The 17,421-nt window shown below is 36.8% G+C and overlaps 1 pseudogene across 1 annotated transcript; it reads right to left on the reverse strand.

Annotated features, from left to right (window-relative positions):
- Positions 1 to 199: 199 nt before the first annotated feature.
- LOC120477100 (uncharacterized) lies at positions 200 to 12,938 on the reverse strand (annotated as a pseudogene). Its single transcript, XR_016150178.1, has 6 exons — positions 12,896 to 12,938; positions 3,814 to 4,010; positions 3,246 to 3,578; positions 665 to 717; positions 403 to 517; positions 200 to 252 (listed from the first exon to the last, which is right to left on the reverse strand). The product of XR_016150178.1 is annotated as an uncharacterized LOC120477100 (transcript).
- Between the last annotated feature and the right edge of the window lie 4,483 nt (positions 12,939 to 17,421).

Consider the following 17,421-nt stretch of genomic DNA (forward strand, 5'->3'; position numbering starts at 1 on the left):
GCCTTAAGATTAACAGTGTTTAGGGAGAACGCAGCCCATCCATTCTTGTTTGTGGATGATTCGAAAGCAGTTTGTTGGGCCAGTTGCTCCCCTCCAAGAGATATACAGCTTTGTCGAGTCACGTAGATCTGTTAGGAATGATCATGGTTAGGAAAGGGAACCAATTTGAAGGCTTCTTCAATAAGGGATGACATTTTGCTTACCTTTCCATTAAGCATTGAACCAAGAGGTCCACAAATGTGACTTTGCCAACTAGACACATAATGGACACCGTTGCAGATTTTGACACATTACATCTGCGAGAGAAAATCCAAACAGTAGAGAACATCAACTTTGTGGCTTAAAGTGAATGTCTTCTAAAGATCATAAAGAGTATATGGTTCAGATCAGCCAATAGCTCACCTGTTCTCTCCTCAGTATCATTCACAAGAAATGTGTCTTGCATTTGCTCTTCAACGTTGGGGTTGAAAAACACTGACGCATCAACAGTAAGAGAGGCACAGCCCATGGCATTCATCTGGTAGGAGAACGAAGATAGACAATTAAAAAATAGAAATAATAAACATTTAAAAGCAGTCATTGAAGTTGAAATGTGTTCATCTTAAAACAACCTGCTTTTCATTTATGGTCAGAAAACTCAAAATGGTGAAACATCTGGTCTTACCATTTGATCAAAAGGCACAAAGTTGGGTTTCATGGAGACAACTCTGAAATGAACTGCAAAGACAAACAAACTCACATACATTGGATAATGCATTTGAAAATGATGCTTCAACCAAGATCATTCACAGCTCACCCGTTTGTCCTGGATTGGAAATAGGTAACGTCTGAACATGATTTAGCTCTTCAGTCGCTCTGAAGACCTTCAACCTTCAGCTTCTGCACCGAATCTCCATCTACCCGAGAAGCCTGTAGAGAACTTCATTTAACATGCAATAAACCAAGACAAAAAGAGCCACACACGTCTAATGACTATGACCGACCTGGAAACAAAAGCAGCGGTGAAAGTGCAGTCGTCTTGTTTTCAGATCCAGATCAGAAGAATGGCACGTCTGACGTTGGCTCAACTTTAATTCGATAAGCGAAACAATGCCAGATCAACATTAATTCAATGTCAGTTTGCTATCAGGGAAAGTTCCCTACAAAGGGCCACAAAGACACCAACTGCAGGAGCAGAGAGTGAACAGATCCAAAACTAGGCTTTTTAAAGAGCCCAGCCAGCTGCAGCCACTGACGAGTAGGAGGAGCTCCAAGATCCAATCAGCCGTTGAACCACCAATCAGCTGCTGGAATGGTTTTAGAAGCCATCTTACCCATAGATATCTATATAGACCATTTCACAAGATGTAAACAACACTGGTCCAGAAGCACTTCCTGTTTCAGTTTGTAACGGTTTTCTTTATTTCACATGTAAAGAAAACATCTTAAAGATGTTTGTTTAACGTTTTGATTCAGTTTTAAATGTTCTGTTGGTTGTATTTTATCCCAGCTTTATGTAGTGTTAAAAAACTGAAACAGGAAGTGCTTCTGGACCAGTGTTGTTTACATCTTGTGAAATGGTCTATAAAGGCTAGATATGTCGTCCACGCTGCTGGCCAATGGAGGTCTACGTCTGCACCTGGCGGCCATCTTGTCACAGGCAGCTCGCTCACTCGTAACATTGTGTTAATGGTGCGTGTACTATTTAAATGACCATAACTTGCTCAATTTTCTACCGATTTTCAAACGGTTTGTTTTGTTATAAACGTCAGAGATGTAGTTTGACACTGCATACTTATGAATAAAAAGTGTATAAATTCCATTCCAAATAAATTATGAAACGTTATTTCTGAATGTTCCCTGAACAGTGTCCAGTTGTTTAAAACGTTTAATAGAACTTAAAATTATCACTTTACAAACTTTATTGGAACATGTTACATTTTAAACAAGTTTTACCGAACAGACTCTTAACAAACCCTCTGTTTATGTTTCTGGAAAAACGTTTGTTCATAACTTTGAGAGAACCTTGCCAGAACGTCCTGTTGCCATGTTTATTTGTTTGCATCACTATCTGGTATAAGTAAATATTTTTAGATTCTATAATTATCTAGCATTCATAACACTATTAAAGCTGTGTGGTGTTATTAAGTGCTGTTTTTTTTAAGAGCTTTTTTTTTATTGTAAATTACAAAAATTAGTCAGATACTTTCAACACCAAACAGAAATAAAAAGGTTAACAAATTTCTCATATCATAAAATATAAGCATCAAAAATAAAACAACAAATATATAGACATATATACACACACAAACATATCCATACATATGCATTACAATTATTCCATTTAAGTAAAATAAATGAATAAATAAATAAATAAATAAAAATAGCTAGCCACAGAATACATAAATAGTAAATTCCTCTTACAAAGCCAATAAATATTGGGTAAATTAATCACTATAATATCAGGGAAGCTTACCAAATATATTTTTATAGCACTCTATAAGTCTATTACACTTCTTATTGTCTATCAGGGTAAGAGAATTGAAAAGTAATTTAAGTTCTACTAAAAATAAAGGGAATGAGGGTTGAGACCCTAAGAATTTCTGCCCCCATAAAATGAGGAAGTTCACCACATGAATTAGTCAGACCTCAGGAGATCTGTGTGAGCAAACACGATATTCCTCAGTGATCTGAGAACAGCACTTAGGACGGAGGATTGATTTTGACTGTGTATTGTGTGTGTGTGTTCCAGGTGCATCATGTGAAACAAGTCAATCGGGTACGTGGAAATGTTCGGACCATTTCACACGACCCCTGACCTTTTCCACTCTACCTTTTGTTCACAAGACGCTGTGGCCTGGATGCCGTAATGGATTAAAATGGGATAAATGCTACGTGGGATCTCAATATCTCAGCTCAGGAAGGGTCTAAGTCTAAGTCTCATGGCCCTCTATCAGAATTCAGAGTTTCGAGAAGATCGGAGAAACTCAAAATTTCGACCCGAAAAAACTCCAAAATTTTTTTTTTTTTCTTGTCTTTTAACACTAAGATGTTATATGACGACTTGGGATGAGACGATGTAAAATTAATCACAGTTTGAAGTGCATCAATAGCCGGACTACCAACGGGTCCTGCAAGAATGACCACATCCTGCAGTTGTTGCATCTGTGCTTGGGTTGGACTGAATTGGTTAGCAGGAACAGTTACAACTTCCTGCCAATCCTCAGCAGGAAATGCCCCATCTTGAGGGAAATGCATCATCAGACATCATCTGACAAAAATCTGATATGATGAGTGGTGACCAGCAGTGGCGCAAGCCATGATTGTTCCACCGTTCCCTGAAAACCTCCAAGTCCCGGTTAATCCGTGGAGGGTGCACATAATGCATTGCCCACATGTGTAGCTCGCTGTTACAGTCAGACTCCATCACTTTCAAGAAAGGAGAAAAGCTGGTGGTATACATTAGTCAAACCCCGCCAAAGATCTCCCCAAAGTCTCTCGATCCTCTGATTGTGGACACTTCTACCGCGGATAGCTCTACCTCTTTCAGACCCACGATAAATGATCATAAACATACAAACGGTACTGTTTTCTCCTATCTAACTCAAGATGGAATACCCTGCCAGTGCCAGCCCTGTTGTTGTCCAGTCTGCTGAAGCCACAGATCTCCCATGGATCCACCTAAAGATGAGACAAAACTGTTATTTGTCTTCTGTGTTAGGATTAAATACATTAATTTAGGCTTCTATGATTACACAATTTTTGCATAATTTCCAGGGGGGCTCTACCGTGCAACTATATAAAATCGATTTATCGTCCATATCTACCTGATCAGCTTGTGGTATGTGCCACGGAGAGTTGGGACTGCAACACTTTCGGTTCTCTGGTGCAGTCGTGAGATGGTGCTCTCCTTATCTGCACTCGAACACCCATAGCAGCAAGTCTGGCCCGAACAGCATTAGATCCGAGCTGTTCATTTTCTCCAACCAACTGCAGATCCACTTCATCAAGTCCTGAGTCCGAAAGGTGTGCTTACCTCATGATAGAAAGAAACTCACGGAAGTTTGGAAAAACATAAGGGTTTTCCAAGTTAAAAACAACCTAGAAGAGAACTTAAAGGGTAACTAAACCCCTGGTCAGAGCCTGACTCCACCCACTGGCAATATTTGAAAAATGCTGAAAAAGTGGGCGGACCCCAGCGGAGATAGAGGGGACGAAATAGATGCTAAAACACTCTACATCACGAGGTGCAGAACATCCAATGGATAATTCAACTGCAGTAGCCACTGTTCAACCTGAAGAGGGCAGCACTAAGATGTTTTTACACCATATATTGTAGAAATAGAACACTTTACACACAAATGTCAAAAAAGTTACTCGAATCAATGACCGGTATTAATAAAGATCCATTCTTACAGATCATTAACTAAAAAAAAGTTGGTATGGTGTTTACTCTTTAATTCCCATGTACTTATGTGAATAAGTTTGGACACCCATACTAAAGTTGCCTAAAAAGAGGAATAATAAAAAAAATCATCTTTTGGATATTGATCTTAATGCCTTAATTAGAAAACTCCAACCTTTAAGGACACAAATTTTCTTTGTGAATGAATAATGTCTCATAAATAAATAAAGGTTTTTCCTTAAAATACAGGGTGCATAAGGTGTGGTGGAAGGTGTGTGATGATGTGGGGATATTTTAATTTCAAAGGCCAAGGGAACTTTATCAGGATGCATATTATCCTGGATCCATGAAATAACTGGCTTTTAAAAATAAAAATCTGCCTGACTCTATGGGAATTTAGCATAGGGGTGTCCTGACTTATGCACCCGGCATTTTAAGGAAAAACATTTATTCATTCACAAAGAAAATTGGTGTCCTTAAAGGTTGGAGTTTTCCTAACTTTTCTAATTAAGGCATTAAGATCAATATCCAAAAGATTATTTTTTATTCCTCTTTTTAGGCAACTTTAGCATGGGTGTCCAAACTTATTCACATCACTGTATTTGCTCATGACTGTGTTGCAAAACAAATTCTGACGATAACTGCAGCAAAAATAACAAATTGCAACATCAGTAATAACAAAAGACAGTTTGACAAATTTGACAATTTTTTATATTGTTATTGTGTGTAAGTATCAGTAGACACACTGTGAAACATTATATGATCAATAAGTTATGACAAAATATGTTTACATTGCTTTAACTCAAAAGAAGTTAAGCAATATTTAACTTTTTTAGAAGGTATAGATTCAACTTTTTCTTAAGTTTAATGTTATTTAAGTTGAAACTACTTAAACAAAAATTTAAGTTGAAATTACTTTCAACTACAAATCAAGTTGGTTTGTTTAAGTAATTTTAACTTACATTTTTAAGTAATTTCAAGTTAAATTTTTGTTAAAGTAATTTTAACTTACATTTAAGTAATTTCAACTTAAATTTTTGTTTGAGTAATTTTAGCTTACATTTTTAAGTAACTTCAACTTAAATTTTTGTTTAAGTAATTTTAACTTGCATTTAAGTAATTTCAACTTAAATTTTGGTTTAATTTCAACTTAAATTTTTGTTTAAGTAATTTTATCTTACATTTTTAAGTAGTTTCAGCTTATTTTTTACAGTGTATGTACTGTTACTTACAGTAATAGACACAAGAACAATTTATGTGCTGAAGGAACAGTAAAGGTCATTTCCTCTCACAGCGGGTTTGATGATAGAAAGAGTCAGAAAGAGTACATCCCTGAATCATGTTTGAGAGACAACTGTCTCACAGCAAAAATTTGGTCAGGGGTTAGTCAGTAAGCTAATGTGTGTGTGTGTGTGTGTTTGTCATCGGTGTTTTTGTACCCTCATAGCACATTGTTTTTGACATATTCAGCTTAAGTGAACACCAGTGAAACTTGCAGCATGTGTTTTTTTGCAAAACGGTCAGAGAGCTGTGAAAAAGTGCAATGCTTACACAGTAACACATATGCTTTTAAATTTGATCCAGCATGACTTTTTGGGTCACAAAACCAAGGTCCAATTTATGATGAATCGGTTGTTTAAATGATATATTTCTAATAATTCATTCAGAAAAAACAAAGTTCTAAGGAAGTCTAAAGAGGCGAGGGTGGTTGGTGATGGAGGGCAAGATTGGGCTCTTTACACAACACAGTTTTCAACTAAAACGTTTACACTTTTTTAATGCATTTGGCCATTCATTTATGCAACAACAACGTTATGGAGGCCTGAAAACGCACATTTTTGAAAACTCAAAGTGCAGGTTTCTAAGTGCAGATTTTTTGAAAACGGCCTCCGTGTAAATAACACATGCGCAATACGTGTTCAGTCTATAGTGTTTCATCGGGCCTGGGAGCATGAATACAGTGTTTTAAGTCGTTTTCACAGGGATTGTTTTGACAATGGTGTCGCCTGTACAAGGCAAAACTCCTCTGTTTTAAGCATATATCGGTGTAAAATTTACTTATTTTTATTTATTTCATTTTTGAAAGAAATTATTGCTTTAATCAAGGATTTAAATTCATCAAAAGTACAAATACTCAACAAAAAGTAAATAAAATAAAATAAAAGCTTTCTATCCGTCAAAGAATGCTGTTGTAAAGTGTTACAGAAACATTTATTTTAATTTGTAATAAATTTTCAACTAAAAAACGTTTTTTTTTTTTTGTTTTTTTTTTTGTATTTTTGATCAAATAAATGCAGCAATGCAAGACAAACATTGTCCCAAACCTTTGAACAGTCTGGATTGGACATGCCAAATTGGCCGTGTGTGTGGTGTCTTTAAAAAAAAAAAACACTACCAACCATGTTTTAAACTAAACTGATTCATAAACCATTTTAAAAAGCTGTGAAATTCATGTTACTACTCATTAAAATGAACGCCAATCATTTATTGTCATCTTCTACACTCTGAAAATAGCAGTTCTGAGAGACGGATTCAAGTTATCCTTCAGTTGACTTATATTCACATCACTGAAATGACTTGACAAACCATTATTTTGGATTTCCCCACCACACACAGTTCGTTCATGCACATCCGCTATTTTAAAGGGAAAATTTATAAGGATTATATAAAATGAATGACGCCCTCAAACCTCTCTAAACGTCTTAAAAAAGCAGGAGTCATAATTTCACAGAGGGCACAGGCTGCTTAAACCGTGCCATATAGTATTACGCACTGTCAGCTGTTTTGGCATTACTGATGATGGCAGTGTGCCTAAATCTGTTTCTCTTTCTTTCTAGCACAGCGTAGTGTACTAAAAAACCAACTACCGCCTCTGCAATATGAAAAAATAAAGTAGAGATAGGCAGAGAGGGACTTAATACGTTGGAAAGAGTGTGCGTGTGTGTTCGAGAAGGGAGGATGTTTGTGCATGCTGCGGCACAAATATTCACGATTATGCGTGCTGTTTGTCTGTGAGGGGCTGTGATGGTGCATTAATGCATTCCAGTATTAAAGGAAATCTTGCTGGGTGAATGTCAGTGAGAGTCTAACCGGATCCGTCTAATGAGCTCTATAAATATCCCAAAGCCAACCTGCCTCGATCTTCTGTATACCCCTGTGAACCTCACTCTCTCACACGATTTTTCCATCTCTGAGCACACAGACAGGACTTAACGCTGTGATCCATTGATCTTACAAACACACACAGAACTGGGGCTTTATTCAATTAGAAGCACTTTCTTAGGAACACGACGTTTAAAAAAAAAAAAAAAAAAAACTTTTTAGACCCTCACTTGCCTACTTACAATCTTCATTGGACATACATGCAGCAAAGGAGAATTCGGTCATATTTTGTCTGACCGCATTGAAATTTCCACATTTCAAATTATGTAGCTATTGTGTTTAATAGTATTTTGTGGTGGAAATGACAAAAATGACATTCTTTTAAACACTTTTTGAGATCTTGAGAGTCAAGACCTCAAAAATGTTTCCTAAATTCACACAAATCAGATAATAATTTTAACCCCTTTTGCACAATTGACTAAATTAATGCTTGGTTGGGAAAGACAATAAAAGTTCCAACCCGATTACATAACATTACTATGTTTTGGCGAATTGCTAATTCTTTAGATTTGTAATAAAAATTAAGCAGAAAAAAAAAAAACTAAGCATGACTGAATGAAAATGAACAAAAAAGATTCATACAAATTTGCCACTTTGGCAAAACGTAATATAGCTATTTCCATGAGAGTGTGTAGAAAATTATATTGACCATAATTTTTCTGTTTTCGTAGAAGATCTGGCACATTGATATCACTGAAAAGTTTCTTGACCCCTAACATCGGCAAATCTGCCTAAATGCACATTTACAGAACCACTACTGTAATAATATATATATATATATATATATATATATATATATATATATGGTTATTATAAACTTTTAAGAAAACGATTAAATAAACAAATAGAAATGTTGCTTTCTTAATTAACTCAAAATAAGTTTGAGCTGAACTGCTGAAATGAATAAAACTGAAATAAAATCGAACTAAATTAAAGCTAAAGAGGGATATTTAAAAATATAAATATGAAAGCTAATTATATAAATAGAGAATACTTAAATAGCACAGGATATATATCCGAGTTCAGTCGTGAGATTCTTTTAAACACCAGAGTAAAAAGGCTTTAGCACAAGACAGGGGTCCCTCTCGTTCTTTCTCAGTGGCAAGCATTGATTATGTAGAAAGGGCACATATTGAACCTGTTGATTTACCTCTCCTCTGCAGCATTTGCTGATGCTTTTAAGTGGATTGATTCTTGTAAGTTCTGGCCTTGGAAGGTCAGACCTGATCTACTAATGCACTCACTGTTCCCTCTCCAGCACAAAGCCATTCCTTTGGCAGCTCTTGGCCCGGGTCCAAGTCACATGAAGGAGCTGCTTGTTGGGCTGACAGTGTGATTGGTTGCCTGCCAAATAAAGGCATGGAGAGCCAAAAGAGAGTGAATGAGCGACTGAAAGAAAGAGAGAAAATTAACATGTTCAGGATGTTAATAAGATGTGTCATAAGATGACAGTGCAGCTTGAGAGAGAGAGAAAGGTGAAATCAATAAAAGAAACGATGACTGCATCTGTTTACCATCAAACTGACTGAGGCGGCACACAAACCTCCTGTTTATAATCGAACATTATTCTTTGGCACTGACAGGACACTTGGTGACTTTCAATCGTTTATATATTGCCAGGGTTTTAATTTAACAGTCATTTATCAAATTAATCCAAATCGTCCTTGTAACACAACACATTATTTTTTAAGATTTACATTGAATGTTAATTGGCCATTTAATTTGTTTCAAGATTCGGCTTTAGATTGTGTAAGTTCGTCTTGTTGCCAGAATAATTTTGTGGGTTTTAAAAGACGTCCTGAGTGGTTTTAGAACATTGCCAATTACTTGATAAGAATACTTGAAAATAGTAGTACACCTCTCCTCAAACAAGTTTTGGAGGCATTCGTTGCAAAAGGTACCTCTCTAAAAATTGCTTGCACAGTCTCATCCCAAGAAGGCATATAACTGACGTCAACATCCGCCTTTTTAGGGTACCCTTAAACGTCGGTTAGTTGACGATCCCGGGCCGTCATACAACTGACGCTTTACCTTTAACGTCGGTTAGGTGACGGGGTAGGTTTAGGTCTGGGGTAGGGTTAGGATCCGATAACGTCATCTAACCGACGTTAAAGGGTACCCTAAAAAGGCGGATGTTGACGTATGGTCAAAAGACGTCAGTTATATGACGTCTTGGGACGTTTCAACCCAACTTTGGGGCAAATATGGACAGACCCAGCCATTGGGTTAAATTTTTACATTACATTTTTGACCCAATGTTTGGGTTTGTCCATATTTGACCCCAAAGTTGGGTTAAAACAACCCAGCCTTTTATCATGCATTGGAGTACGCAATAACAGATGAAAACACTGATTACAACTAAATCCCACTAATTATGGTGTGATTCATGGTGCAAAATGTCTGGCAAGACATTAAACTTTAAAATCACACTTATCAAGCTAAATTATATAGATGGTGCTTTTGGTAATGATAGGTATAACAAACACTGTCTGTGCCACCCCATAGCATGTATCAAATGCATCAAAACTTCACTTCACTTATATATAACAATTCATTTAATAACACAATATAACAATTATTCTTAATTTGCATTCATCATTATAGTAAAATGATTCAGGGTCAAGAATTTGCTGTTCATTTGCTAGTTGTCCCTGCTATCGACTCCAGTGAAGAAAAAAAAAGTGCAAGTGCATAAAAGAGTATGCACTTGCACAAGCACTTCCAGTAGGGAGGGAGGGAGAGAGAGAGAGAGAGAGACATTGAAGACCTCCTCAATCAGGACAAATGGTTGTAATGGGACATTTCTAAATGACCTGTGAGACCTGGGACACTCTGGAGAATTCACCATGCCAAATGGCAGAAGCTGCACATAATGGATTTAAACAAGGAAAGATGAAGCAGGCAGAATTAGAAAATATACACAGAAGCACCTGTCAGTCAGTGGAAGACATAGGCCTGGTTTCACAGACAGGGCTTAGATTAAGCCAGGATTAGCCTTAGTTCAATTGACCTATGGCCCCTCCACTCACTCGGACAAAAAGTCAACATTCGGGGACAGGCGCGATTGCAGCTGTCACAGTAAGAGACATTTCACAGGACGCAATTGGTGATTTTTGGAGACAGAAAGATTAAATATCCTAAATAATTTTATTGTTGAGAAGGTCGATGAAAAGCTTCAGCTGCAGGCAAAAATGTCAAGGCATTCTCAACCCAAGGCGTCACCTTTGACCATGCTTCAATATTTGACGTTTTAGGTGCCCTTTAGCGTCACTTAAATGACACCATCCTACGGCGTCATCTAACTGACGCTAAAGGAAAGCGTCAGTTAGAGGACGCGGTTAGGTTTAGGTGTGGGGTGTGGGTAGGGTACACGCGATCCTAGGGCGTCATCTAACTGACGCTAAAGGGCGCCTAAAGCGTCAGATATTGAAGCATGTCCAAATGCTTCCCAAGGCGTCAGTTAAGTGACGCCTTGGGGGTGAGAATGGGCTGAAAATGTACAGGTCATACAATGCATTTTCATCCTAGGGCGTCATATACTGGCGCTTTTGACGATGCGTATACATCCAACGCACATGGCACACTTTAGCGTCAATATAACACGCTTCGGTTATGGGTAGATTTAGGGTTAGACCACTAGGAGGCGCCTTCTGCCCCATTTATATCTGTGTCTCATATTTGACGCTAAAGGGTGCCATGTGCGTTGGATGTATACGCATTGTCAAAAGCGTCACTATATGACGCCTTAGGATGAGAACGGGCTGGGTCACAGTGTAAACGTGATAAACCACATAACAGAACCATCACCATTTGGTGCAGTATTTACATGAATCATTCAGCACAACATGTAAATCGGTTATTTACAGATACGTTAATGAAGCTAAGTGAGATAGTGTACAACGCAGCGTTTTATAATGTGAGGCTAACGTTACATTAGCGATTTTATTGATAACGTTCAAAAACCTTGTTGACTTAACTTAAAACAGATGTAGACATCCTTGTTTAATTTATTCACGTTTAGTTGGTCTACCAGGTAACTTAATCCAGAGCAGACACTTATCTCGGTTGAGATGTGGCTTGGGAAAGGGTAAAAAAAAAAACACACTGTCTCCCAGCCTCTTGGGAACCTAGTGTCGGAGTTGCATGTACCCCATGCACGTCGATTAACTATTTTAAACTTAAAATGATAAGAAAAAACGAATGAAAACCGACTGCACTGCATTTCAATGGACGTGGAAGCAGAGAATGTCCGAAGGTATTGGGTTAGCTGCGCACTGTGATTGAGTCATCGCATTTGAGGGCGTGGCTTAGCCATAGGTCAATTGGGACATTTAAGTAGCTTTTATAAGAAGTGCGAACTCCGGCGCAAAATGAACCTTTGGTCTAAACATTGGTACCTAGTCGATCGTTCTCTGAGATTTGTTTTCATGATAATCGAATGTAAAGAGTTTTATCTCTAAAAACTGTTTAGCGTATAATGCTAGTAATGGGGGCATTTAATAAGTAAAAAGAAATCGCTAGTTTATACCATTAACATAATGAGGGTCCCTACATGCAAACTGAAGCATTGAGAAATTTGTAAGTGTACAGACCGTTTAATAAGATATTTTATAAAGACAGTGCACTTCGTGAATAGAGGCGGCGCCATCTTTGGTAAACAGTCTCGACAAGTCGAACCATGAATGACGTTCATACAGTTCAGAAGTATTTTGAGCCTTGTTATTGGTATAAACTGGCGATTTACGTGTGGAAGCGGCGATGCTTTCCCTGAAGGATGTCAGAGCGGAGACACTTTTTCCTAGTATGTAGGCTGTAGCTACTAGCACTACCACTGCGAAAATATGGACGTTTCATTTCCCCTTTAACAAATAACGTTACATGCTAACTTACATGTTGACGAGACGGGAATATCTGACGGCAGACATCGCGAACAATGTTTCGATGTGCAGTTTGTCAACATATAACATGAGAAGTCGTCTTTTTGTCTAATACCTGTACCTAACATTAGTCGTTCGCGGTCAAAACACTGGTGTAAACACAGTTTGATGTCGCGATTTTCAATGCCCAGAGCCTGTTAAACTTCAGCCAACCAACCCCGTGACGTCAACTGCACAAAAACTGCACAATCAATGTTGACAACCACCCTTATTAAATATTTACCTTATGTGAAACAAAATGATCCAGAAAACCCTAGCAACCACCTAGTAACCCTAGCAACCACCTAGAAACACCCTACTAATAATATCACTGTATAAATGACCCAGGGTTAGGGTGGATTCATCCACTTTTTTTCTTTTTCCCCCCAGTAGAATTGAACAGGCTGTTTTTGCTGTGCATTTAAAAAAATACCAAGGTTAGTCAGGTCCTGGAACTTAACTTTGCCCTCAGCCATTCGGTATTAACTTGATATTTCAACACTATCTCACGACCAATTCGTACGAATTCGACGAATGATTAAAGTGTCTAATTCGTACGACCTCACTCGTACGAATTTGTACGATTTGTCTAAACCCACGTGAAGGTTAGGTTTAGGGGTGGGGTAAGGGGAAAGTCATTCGTATGAATCCATACGAGTTGGCCAATTCGTAAAATATGTACGATTTAGGAAAATCGTACTAATTCGTACGAGTGAGGTCGTATGAATTGTTACAATTTAGCCACTTTTTAATCATTCGTCGAATTCGTACGACTTGGTCGTGAGGTCGGGTTGGATGTTTTCATTAATGCGTGCGCACCTGAACGTTGCCTAACATCAAATGGCAAACGTAATGAAAGCGGAACCAAAAGCATGTCACAAAAACAAAACAAAAGTTGTGAGTGTGTGCCAATGTTATTGGTACACAAGATCAGGAATCCCCAGGACTAATGCTGCCTTCGCATGCTTATCGTAGTTTCCTAAATAAAAGATTGGACATGAAGGCCCTTCTCAAGTCAAAACATGAATGCGATGAGCTCGTAATCACGACTTTAGAAGTGGGATCGTTTTCTACCAACAGGAGCCAAATACTCAATCTAACTAGCAACATCTTGGAAATTGCGCATTACTCTAAATACCATTTTAACAGTAGCAGGCTTTGTTATTGTGATACTCACAATACTACTACAGTATACTATATATCTCCATCTACGTTCAAGGTTCAACTTTAGAAACATAGTAATAGAATTTAGCAGGATGACAAACATTTAGGTCTTTTTGCTCTATCCCATCTATTTTTACATTTAGTGCCTAACAGTGCGTAGTCTTGAAGTGCAGACTTGACTACTTTAAATGCCATGTAGATTATTATGTTGGTTGCGGTTTCTAGGGTGTTTTGGATGGTTGCTATGACTCATGGGTTCTTAGATATGCCAGTCGAGTATGATGTGTAGTTTACTTGTTTTACAAAAAGCCTAATGTGATCATATCCTTTTGGAATTTTGCCCCAGTTTAGCATGATTATAAAAGGATTATTCAGCTTCTCATTTTCCAAAATGGATATCTGGTATCTTCACCATCAGAGTTAACTGGAAATCAGTGAGTGCGAGAACAGTTTGTTAATCTGTCAATCTGCATATTTAATTGAGCAAAGTGACTCTGTAACTACAGCCATTAAAACTTTTTATGGCATTTGTAGACTGAGGGACAGTATGATGATTCTTCTTTTCTGTGCCAGAGTAGCTCCATAATGACTTGAAAGAGTTTATTTGGAGAACACGGACTTTAATGTGTTGTTTTAAATGGCCTGAGGGATAATGTCTGATAGATTGTCTACAAAGGCACAAAAGCTATTTGCAAGGCCAAAAGAGGGTAGAAACACTGAAGCAGTTGTTCAAGAAAGCCGTGCTCATTTCCATGTTCTCGGGAAGCAGATTGTCATTGATGTCATACACAAATAATCTGATCAGGGGTGTTAGAGGATTGTTATTTTGGGCAATTTAACCCTTTTTCATATTGTTTTTTTTTTAGTGGAGGGGGAGGAGGTGGGTGAATTTAATTTCACATTTGAAATTCAATTTTAAATGTGATAATATTAAGCAGTGTTTTATTCACTCAATTTATAAAAAAAAAAAATTAAATGCTGTTTCGGCTCAAAATGACCCGAACAGAGGATTAAGGTCTTGTGTAAAAGGTATGTAAATGTTTCAAAACAATATTAATACAACGATTACATTTCTAAGACTTCTAAAAGGTCCGTTCACACCAAGCACAATAACACTATAATACTGTCACTTTAAATGCTCGAGCTCGTTACAGCAGGATGGATTCTGATTGGCTGTCAATGTTTTATCGTTCATCAGCTGGATACAATCGCTCTGAAAGTCATTCTAACAACATTGTTCCTCTGTGCCGTCATCATTATAGCTGTGGTGTGAACTCTGCTATTCTTTCGTGTTAAGAACGATTTTTAGACCTATATCTTTATCATTATTGTTATAGTTATCATCTTTGGTGTGAGCAGGCCTTAAGGCACATGTGTTTTTAAACAATATTTTAAAAAGATTTTCCGTTTTTTATTGAGCTGACACTTATTTCATTGACCCTACTACAAAAGACAATGCAATTGTTTAATCTCGTCTATAATGTAATACGAAAATTGTAAGATTTATTTACAGGAACTAAAGTTGCTAATATGCTAAAGACGATTGAAACTGCTAAACATTAGAAATTCAAATGCCAATCAATCCTTTTTTAATTGAAAACCACTATGCCCTGAAAATAGGTCAGGATGATCTTCTGAGCTACTGATAAGAGCACAAACTCTGCCACCACCTTCAGGGCAAAAGCCACAGAGTAAGTAAAAGAGTGGAGTATGTTGAACTGACCTGTGCTATGTCGGAGCAGCATTCAAGTGGAAGTCTCTCTTCCACTCACTCTTCATATCTTCAAGGACCGATTATGGCTCCCAGGGTTCACAAGCCACTTTGTAGATTCTCTCGTCACAAAAATTAAAAATATCAAAGCTTTTTAAAAAAAAAGTGCAGTCAATTGGACAAATTTTCAGTCAAAATCATCATTTATGTAATAAAAAAAAAGGTGCAGTTCTCTCTGAAGGTGCATCCGGAGATTATGTTTTTAGCTCGTTATTTTTTCAGATGCATTAATAATAACTCACCTATTCATCCCCTTTGGCTGTGGTTATGGCTCTTCTCATTCAGCACTGCGGGAAAAATATCATTTTCCAGGTTCTAATTTGGCCTTAGAAAACCAGTAAAATCTAAATTTTTCCCATATTAATTTCTGAATATTTTAAATGTTTTAAAGGGGGCAAAAAGTAATAAACAAATATCTGAAAATTCGTTGAGATGTACACTAACGGTCAAAAGTTTTAGATCGGTAAGATTTTTTTATGTTTTTAAAAGAAGTCTCTTCTGCTCACCAAAGCTGCTTTATTTGATAAACAAAATACAAAAAAAAAAAACAAACAAACAAACAAAAAAACAGTAATATTGTGAAATATTATTACAATTTAAAACAGTGGTTTTCTATGTGAATATACAGTGAAGTGTAATTTGTTCCTGTGATCAAACCTGAATTTACAGCATCATTACTCCAGTCTTCAGTGTCGCATTATCCTACAGAAATTATTATAATATGATGCTCAAGAAACATTTATGATTATTATCTATGTTGAAAACAGTTTTTTACATTTTTATTTCAGGATTCTTTGATGGCTAGAAAGTTCGACAGAATTAATCTGAAATGGAAAGCTTTTGTAACATTAATCACTACCATTCAAAAGTTTGGGGTCAGTAAGAATTTATTTATATTTTTGGGGGAAAGAAATTATAAAATACTTTTATTCATCAAGGATGAGTTAAAGTTAAGTTGATCAAAAGTTACAATATTATATTTTAAATGAATGCTGTTTTTTTTTTAACTTTCTATTCATAGAATTTTAGGGGGAAAATGGCACACGACTGTTTTCAACATTGAAAATAATAATTTGTTTTTTGAGCATAAAATCAGCTTATTAGAATACTTAGAACCTTTAAAACACTTATCCAAAGAAAACCAAACCCTTGGAGAACTGTATTGTGATGGCGGACCACTGATAGCCTAGCAGCCTGGGACGTTTACTTCTTTAACAAGCTATCCAACTCAAAGAAACTTGAATTGTACCTTTTTTGATGGATGAGATGGAATTCCAGCAGGTAGCTAGTAGGTTGATAAGCCGAGCGAGGCAGGCAGCGGGCAGTTTTGTTGGTTGGTAGTATCAGACAGGGTGGATTCCAGTAATCCAACAAACAATTGGTAGTTGATTGAAGAAAGGGTGTTAAAAGGCACAACTTAAATGTCAAAACTAATGTCCACGTAGTGTTCAATTGATTCAATAGTGTTTTGATAGCAAAGTAAAGAACTGTATGCTTTTACGTTCCCACGTTCCTAAAGCTTCCTTTTCTTTACTTGTGTTTGAAAAAGTGAGAGGCGGCCATATTTTTATTCAAACATTCTCCAACTGTCAAAATAAAAGTCTACAAAATAAAGGATCCTAAATTTAACAAAACATTCCAGTGCTCCAATAGCACAACAATTTAGATTAAACCAAACTCAAAATAGCTCCTATAAATCTATGTATGAGTCTCTTTCCTTTTAAGTTTGGTAAGATTTAAAAGTGAAACTTTTTTCCTTGCACCCCATCTGAAGGATCATGTGACAGTAAAAACTGATGTGTAATCAGCAACAGTAATGATGTTGAAAATTCAGCTTTCAAATTACATTTTAAAATGTTTTAAATAGAAAACAGTCATTTTTAAATTGTCATAATATTTCACAATATTACTTTTCATTTTTTTCATCAAATAAAGCAGCCTTGGTCGGTGAGCAGAACTAAGAGACTTCATTTAAAAACAGAAAAAATCTAACCGATCTAAAACTCTTGACCGGTAGTATATAT

Source organism: Pimephales promelas, chromosome 24 (genome assembly GCF_988280905.1).
Source record: "Pimephales promelas chromosome 24, fPimPro1.hap1.1, whole genome shotgun sequence".
Lineage (NCBI taxonomy): Eukaryota > Metazoa > Chordata > Actinopteri > Cypriniformes > Leuciscidae > Pimephales > Pimephales promelas.